Genomic DNA, 8812 nt, shown 5'->3' on the forward strand with positions numbered 1-8812 from the left:
CCTTATGGTTAAGGTCGGGTTATGACATGTGGTATCAGAGCGTTGGTCTTAGAGAACCAGAAAATTTGCATTAGTGTGTCTTATCGAGTTTGTTAGGATGCATTAGTGAGTCTGGACTTTGACCGTGTTTGATTTCGAAAACTATTGCTTATCCTTGTTGGTTAAAAAAAATTAATATGTAAATATTATGTGGTACTAACGTGCTAGTTGTTATGTGATAGATGTCTGGCTTAGAACTTGTTATCACATTCAGCGACTCCGAACCAGAATCTTCAGATGGTGTTCCAGTCATTAACCTGTCCGATGATGAAAACGATACCTTTGGGGAAGACTCACAATTTTCGGATGAATCAATTGAAGAGGAACCGGAAAGTGATCCTGAGGAGGAAGAAATACGGGAAATTACGAAAGACAAGTTTGAAAGAGGAAAGAAATGAAAGGCTACTGAATTGGAAAATCCAAATCCCAAGTTTAGTGAGGATGTTGTGGCACCAACTCCACCAGACACTTCCACCCCTATTCCCGCTATTCCTATTAGTTCTATCCAGGCATCCTGTTCTTCAGCCCCTCCGCCAAAATGCAGGGAGACAGTCAAGATAACCTATAAGCGATTTCTTTGAACACAAACGTTTTGGGTTAAATGATGCGCTGTTGTTTTAAACCATGGGATCATATAACGTTTTGTATAATATTACTAGTGTGGTTTGCTTAATGTTTGATGTAAGATAAGCATATGTAAAATAGTGAAGTGTGAAATGCAATAATTTTTCATGGTTGAGTATTATTTGGGTGATAGTAATTGATTTCTGTACTAAGCTATTAAGTATGAACTTTAATGGGCAGGTACTACCCTAGATATAATTATAAAATGCTAATAAGAAGAAAAGAATTTTATAATAATAACTGGTTCATATTATTAATAAGCTACGATGTACTGTAAATACATACTACATCTATAATATTCCATGTGAATAATTATTTTTTTTCATTCTTATTGAAGATTATGGCGCGATTGAACCGAATGACGGAACAAGAAATCGATGAACTCATCAATCAGCGAGTGGACGACAGAATGTTATGGGTCGAGGCTGCGAGAGGTGCTGCAGTTAACCCAAATCCTCGTGTGGGATGTACTTACAAAACTTTTCAAGGTTGCAAGCCCTTATCATTCAGTGGAACAGAAGGACCAGTCGGTTTAACCCGGTGGATCGAAAAGATTGAGTCTGTGTTTAAAATCAGTGGCTGTATTGAGAAGGACATGACCAAGTATGCATCGTGCACCTTACAAGATAGTGCACTCACATGGTGGAAAAACTATGTGAAGGCCGTAGGAGGAGATGTAGCTTATGATACTCCCTGAGAAGAATTCAAAACAATGCTAATCAACGAGTATTGTCTAAGGAACGAGGTTAGGAAGTTGGAAGCTGAATTATGAAGCCTGAAAGTTGTTAGTACTGAACTCACCAACTACAATCAGCGATTCATGGAATTAGCTTTGCTATGTCCCGAATTGGTACCAACAGAAGAACGGAAGATAGAAGTGTACAAAGATGGTTTGCCTAAAAATGTCAAAGCAAATGTTACAGCATCGAAACCCAAGACTATTCACGAAGCCATCACCATGGCGAACGAGTTGATGGACTAGATTATTCTGGATAAGAGCACCGATGTCAAGACATCTGGAAACAAAAGAAAGTGGGAAGGTAACCATCAACAATCCAACAAGAAACAAGAAACCACGCAAGGTGCGGGTAGCGGTTCGAACTCAGGTTACAAAGGACGAAATCCTTTATGTAACAGATGCTACAAACATCACTCTGGTTATTGTAATGTGGTGTGTGAAAATTGTAATCGAAGGGGTCATCTTGCTAAAGATTGTCGGATTCCTGTTACAAATACAAATGGCACCAAGACTCCTGCCACTAATGCAAATAGAACTGCCTTGGCCACTGTTACCTGTTATGGGTGTGGTAAACAGGGTCATTATAAGAGCCAGTGTCCGAATCCAGAGAAGAATAATGGATCTGCACTTGGAAGAGCATTTGTTATTAATGCTAGAGAGGCGTGTGAAGACCCGGAGCTTGGTACGGGTACGTTTACTATTAATAACTTATCCGCATCTATTATATTTGATACTGGTGCCGATAGAAGTTACGTGAGTAGAGACTTTTACGCTAAATTGAATTGTTCATCATTACCTCTAGATGCTAAGTACATGATTGAGTTAGCTAATGGTAAACTAATTAAAGCCGATAAAATTTGCCGTGATTGTAAAATAAATTTAGCCGTAGAAATATTTAAGATTGATTTGATACCCGTAGAATTAGGAAGTTTTGATGTAATAGTCGGCATGGACTGGATGTCCAAAATAGGAGCTGAAGTTGTGTGTGCCAAGAAGGCAATTCGCATTCCTCGTAAGGATAAAACGCCAGTAATGATTTATGGAGAGAAGGGTAACTCAAAGCTAAAACTCATTAGTTGTTTGAAAGCTCAAAAGTGCTTGAAGAAAAGGTGTTATGCTATCTTATCACATGTTAATAAAGTCGAAATGAAGGAAAAAGTGAAGAGCATCAATGGCGTGCCTGTGGCAAGAGATTTTCCTGAAGTCTTTCCAGAAGAGTTGCCGGGATTACCTCCATTTAGATCTGTAGAATTTCAAATAGATCTAGTACCAGGAGCTGCACCAGTGGCTCGTGCTCCATATAGACTTGCACCATCTGAGTTAAAAGAACTTCAGAGTCAGTTAAAAGAATTACTGGACCGTGGATTCATACGACCAAGTACTTCACCGTGGGGAGCTCCGATTTTATTCGTCAAGAAGAAAAATGGATCTTTTAGGATGTGTATAGATTATCGTGAATTAAATAAGTTAACTATCAAGAATCGGTATCCACTTTCGAGAACTGACGACTTATTTGATCAACTGCAAGGATCATGTGTGTACTCAAAAATCGACTTAAGATCGGGCTATCATCAATTACGTGTCAAAGAAGAAGATATTCCGAAAACTGCTTTTCAGACACGTTATGGTCATTACGAATTTTTGGTTATGCCGTTTGGGTTGACTAATGCGCCAGTTGTATTCATGGACCTCATGAATCGAGTTTGTAGTCCGTATTTAGATAAGTTTGTTATCATTTTCATTGACGATATTCTTATCTATTCCAAGAGTGAGCAAGAGCATGAGCAGCATTTAAGGTTGGTATTAGAATTGTTAAGAAAAGAACAGTTATACGCCAAATTTTCTAAGTGTGCATTTTGGTTGAAAGAAGTGCAATTTCTTGGCCATGTTGTTAGTAGCAAAGGAATTCAGGTTGATCCAGCTAAAATTGAGGCCATTGAAAAATGGGAGACTCCTAAGACACCAACGCAGATACGCCAATTTTTGGGTTTAGCTGGTTATTATAGAAGGTTTATTCAAGATTTTTCCCGAATAGCTAAACCATTAACAGCGTTAACGCAAAAAGGGAAGAAGTACGAATGGACTTCTGAGCAGGAAAGTGCATTTCAATTACTAAAGAAGAAGTTGACTACAGCACCTATTTTATCGTTACCTGAAGGGAACGATGATTTTGAGATATATTGTGACGCTTCGCGACAAGGTTTTGGTTGCGTCCTTATGCAACGAAAGAAAGTTATAGCATACGCATCCCGACAATTGAAGATTCATGAGCAGAATTATACGACGCATGATTTAGAATTGGGAGCAGTAGTGTTTGCATTGAAGATATGGAGACACTACTTATATGGGGTTAAATGCACTGTGTTTACCGATCATAAAAGCCTTCAACATATCTTCGATCAGAAACAGCTGAACATGAGGTAACGTAGGTGGGTCGAGCTGATAAACGACTATGATTGTGAGATTCGCTATCATCCCGGGAAAGCGAATGCAGTGGCCGACGCTCTAAGCAGAAAGGAACGGGAACCAATTCGAGTACGAGCAATGAACATAAAAATTCACATGAATCTCAACTCACAAATCAAAGAGGCTCAACGAGAAGCTCTTACTAAAGAAAACATAGGAAATGAAATAATGAAGAAGTATGAGAAGTAACTCGTTATACGGGAAGATGGAATTCGATATTTTGCAAACCGTATTTGGGTACCGAAGTTGGGTGGATTAAGGAAGTTGATATTGAATGAGGCACATAAGACAAGATACTCGATACATCCTGGAGTTGGAAAGATGTATCAAGATCTTAAGACAAATTATTGGTGGCCTAATTTAAAGACAGATGTTGCAACATATGTTGGGGAATGTTTAACTTGTTCCAAAGTCAAAGCAGAACACCAGAAGCCGTCAGGGTTACTTCAACAACCAGAAATCCCAGAATGGAAATGGGACGGTATTACCATGGATTTCATCACAAAGTTACCTAAGACTGCCTGGGGTTATGACACCATTTGGGTAATAGTTGATCGTCTCACCAAATCTACACATTTCTTGCCTATAAAGGAAATGGATAGAATGGAGAAACTATTAGGATTATACATAAAGGAAATTGTTTCAAGGCATGAAATACCTATTTCCATTATATCCGATCGTGATAGTAGATTTACATCAAAGTTTTGGCAATCACTACAGGAGGCCCTGGGAACTCATTTGGATATGAGCACCGCATATCATCCACAAACTGACGGGCAGAGTGAAAGAACAATTCAGACTCTTGAAGACATGCTCAGGGCATGTGTGATCGATTTTGGAAACGGATGGGATAAATATCTACCATTAGCAGAATTCTCGTATAATAACAGTTATCATGCGAGCATTAAAGCTGCACCATTCAAAGCATTGTATGGAAGGAAGTGTAGATCCCCTATCTGTTGGAATGAAGTAGGAGATCGACAATTAACTGGTCCCGAGATCATACACGAAACGACTGAGAAGATAGTACAAATCAAGGAGAGATTGAAAACAGCCCGTAGTCGCCAAAAGAGCTACGCCGATGTCCGAAGGAAACCATTAGAGTTTCAGATCGGTGACATGGTTATGCTAAAGTTGTCACCTTGGAAAGGTGTAATACGTTTTGGAAAAAGGGGTAAACTGAACCCAAGGTATGTAGGCCCGTTCAAGATCATCGAACTCATCGGACCGGTAGCTTATCGACTCGAGATACCACAACAACTCGCCGGAGTACATAATTCATTTCACGTCTCAAACCTCAAGAAATGTCTTGCAAAGGAAGATCTCACCATTCCTCTTGAAGAAATCCAAGTCGACGAGAAACTACAATTCATAGAAGAACCAGTCGAAATCATGGACCGTGAAGTTAAACGGCTCAAGCAGAGCAACATACCAATCGTTAAGGTTCGTTGGAATGCTCGAAGAGGTCCCGAGTTTACTTGGGAATGAGAGGATCAGATGAAACAAAAGTACCCACATTTGTTTCCCGAGAATGCAAAATAGGTACAACTTTAAAATTTCGGGACGAAATTTATTTAACGGGTAGGTACTGTAACGACCCAGATTTTTCTGATCGTTTTACACTTATAAGATTAATATTTACATAAATTAAACCTTACCAACATGATAAGCAATCTAAATTGTTGAGACTTATGTTTTTGAAAAGAGTTTTACACAACGTTTGACCGTTCAATTTGACTGATGATATAATGAACTATATAACATACGATAATTATACGTTTGTGTATATATATGTATTTTTATATATTTAACATGATCTAAAAATGTTTTAACATCTCATTGTGTACTAATAACAATGAGTTATAAGTATATTTTGAGACTACTAACTTAAGTTTTCAAAACGATAACTATATGTGACGTTCTTCGACTTAAATACTTAAAACTTATAATGCTTATACATGTATCGTATAGATATGTATTTTATAACTTTTAAAGGATTTATATACATAAAACAATATAAGTATATTTACAAAAGATAGCTATATTTGAATCCTCGTTTAGTTTTCTCAAGATTTTTATACGTATATCTAGGGTATATGTACCCGTATCATACCCAACTTCTATACGTATTTACTATTGGTATATACACATCACAATCACTTTATTAGCAGCCATGAGTCAGCCAATTTTGGATCTTAGCATGCATGATTAATCAATTTGGCATATTACAAGACTTTTGCACAATATTACAAATTTATACATCTTTTCACCACCATTTATACTCCATTCCATTTTCATTTTTACTACACATTTTCTCTAACCAAAAACACACTCTTAGGAACCTTAAGTGTTCTTCACAATCTCAACAAATAACCATGAAGATCTAGCTTCAAAAACAACCCTTAATCATCATAAGAAAATCCATTCAAGAACACTTCAAAAATCCTTTCAAGTAAACAAGTTTACTTCCAACCTTCCAATCCAACTCCACCACTCTTTTGATTCTAGGATTTTTCTCATCTCTTACAGTAACTTTGTCCAAGTAACTTGAGGTAGTAACCTTATTCATAATCTTATTCAATTCATATTCATATAGCTATCTTATTTTGTGGTATAAAATTTTAACAACAAGAACATAGTTTGAATGATTTCAAACTTGTTCGCAAACTAAATAGATCCTTCTAACTTGAATTTTAAAATACTTCAAGACCTGTAATATATCATAATGATATGCTAACTTAACAAGATATAACTTGGTTTTACAAAGAACACCTTAAAAACTGAATCTACGTCGTCGGAGTGCAACCGGGGGCTGTTTTGGGTTGGATAATTAAAAACCATCTTAAGCTTTGAATTGGAAGTTCATATTCTGGAAAAATGATATTTCTTATGAATATGTTAACACATAAAAATTTCATGGTTTAACTCAAAGTGTAAGTATTTTTAGAAAAATGATCATTAAATGTTGTTTTTATGATGGAAAATGATCACTTTCATAAGTTTCACCAAAGTTTGACCTATAACCTGTGATTTCGAATACAACCTAAGGTATTTTCAGTTCATATTCTTAAAATTTGACTCGATCCAAGGAAGTGGCAAGTTGAACCAAGAAAAACGGAGTTGTAATAAAGAAACTACGACTAAAACAAGATCGGGTATGCGAAGCTAGTTTAGCTACGAAAATATTTGGAGAAAAATTAAATTAATCATATATTTCTAATTAATATGATATTTCATATCTATTTACTTATGATTTGATTTTATATATTTCAGGACCACCCGTAAACAACACGAGAAGATTAATCATAAGACCTCATGATTGTACGCAACACGTCATTTGACAACACGGTACTTTATGTACGCAACACGTCATTTGACAACATGGTACCATGGGTCAAGATTAATTCTGATCAATACGAATACGATGGGGTCTTTATTTATTTTATTGAGCAACTAATTGTGGACCACTAACATCGGACTTCTAACTACGGACTAAGAAAATATTAAAAGTATTAAAAGTATATATATATATATATATATATATATATATATATATATATATATATATATGTGTGTGTGTGTGTAACGATTACTTAAAAAGAAAATATGTTGATATATTATATATATGGTTAGGTTCGTGATATCTATCGGAGACCAAGTCGTGATAAATACCTTCAAGGCAAAAGTGAGTATATAGTCCCACTTTTAAACTCTAAATATTTCGGGATGAGAATACATGCATTTTATGATTTACGTTATGGACACAAGTGATTAAAAATATATATTCTACGTTGAGTTGTACCACTGGCATGCTTCCCTGTAACTTGGTAACTACTATTTACATGAGGTATTGTAAACGCGAATCCTGTTGATAGATCTATCGGGCCTGACAACCCCAACCGGACTGGACGACCAGTATTCAACGGTTGCATAGTACTTCGTTTCGGTGACTACACTTGGTACGGTGTAGTAAGATTTCATAATAAAGGGAATATGCGACGTTGATTAAATGTTAAGTATGGTTATCAAGTGCTCAACAACTTCGAATATTTTTATTAAAACGTTTATATATGAAATCTTGTGGTCTATATTTATAACGTTGTCGGCATTAAACCTATATCTCACCAACTTTATGTTGACGTTTTAAGCATGTTTATTCTCAGGTGATAACTAAAAGCTTCCGCTGCAACATGTTGAATTTAAGCAAGATCTTGAGTATGCATATTTGTGTCAAAAATAAAACTGCATATCGGAGAATTTGTAATTTAAAATACGTTGGAAATCGTGTTGTTATCATCACATGTAAAGTTTGTAAGGCTAAGATTATCGCTAAACGATAATCATTATTATGTCGTTTAAACCATATATTTGTAATAAAAGTTATGGTTTGTATTGTAAAAACGAATTCAGTTTTTGAAAAACGTCGCATATAGAGGTCAATACCTCGCGATGAAATCATATGTTGTTGTATTCGTCCTTATGGTTAAGGTCAGGTTATGACATTAAGTCATCGTTAGTCGTTAGATGTAAATGTTGTTTTGAAACATTTAGGTTAACGATCTTGTTAAATGTTGTTAACCCATTGTTTATTATATCTAAAGAGATGTTAAATTATTACATTATCATGATATTTTGATATATTAATATATCTTAGTATGATATATATACAGTTAAATGTTGTTACAACGATAATCGTTACATATATGTCTTGTTTTGAAATCATTAAGTTAGTAGTCTTGTTTTTACATATGTAGTTCATTGTTAATATACTTAATGATATGTTTACTTATCATAATACCATGTTAATATATATATATATATATATATATATATATATATATATATATATATATATATATATATATATCCATATATGTGATGCCCCGTACAAAACCATCGTGTACGGATCATCAATCAATAGGATCATTACATGGTCAAACACTA

This window comes from Rutidosis leptorrhynchoides, chromosome 2 (assembly GCF_046630445.1).
Source record: "Rutidosis leptorrhynchoides isolate AG116_Rl617_1_P2 chromosome 2, CSIRO_AGI_Rlap_v1, whole genome shotgun sequence".
Lineage (NCBI taxonomy): Eukaryota > Viridiplantae > Streptophyta > Magnoliopsida > Asterales > Asteraceae > Rutidosis > Rutidosis leptorrhynchoides.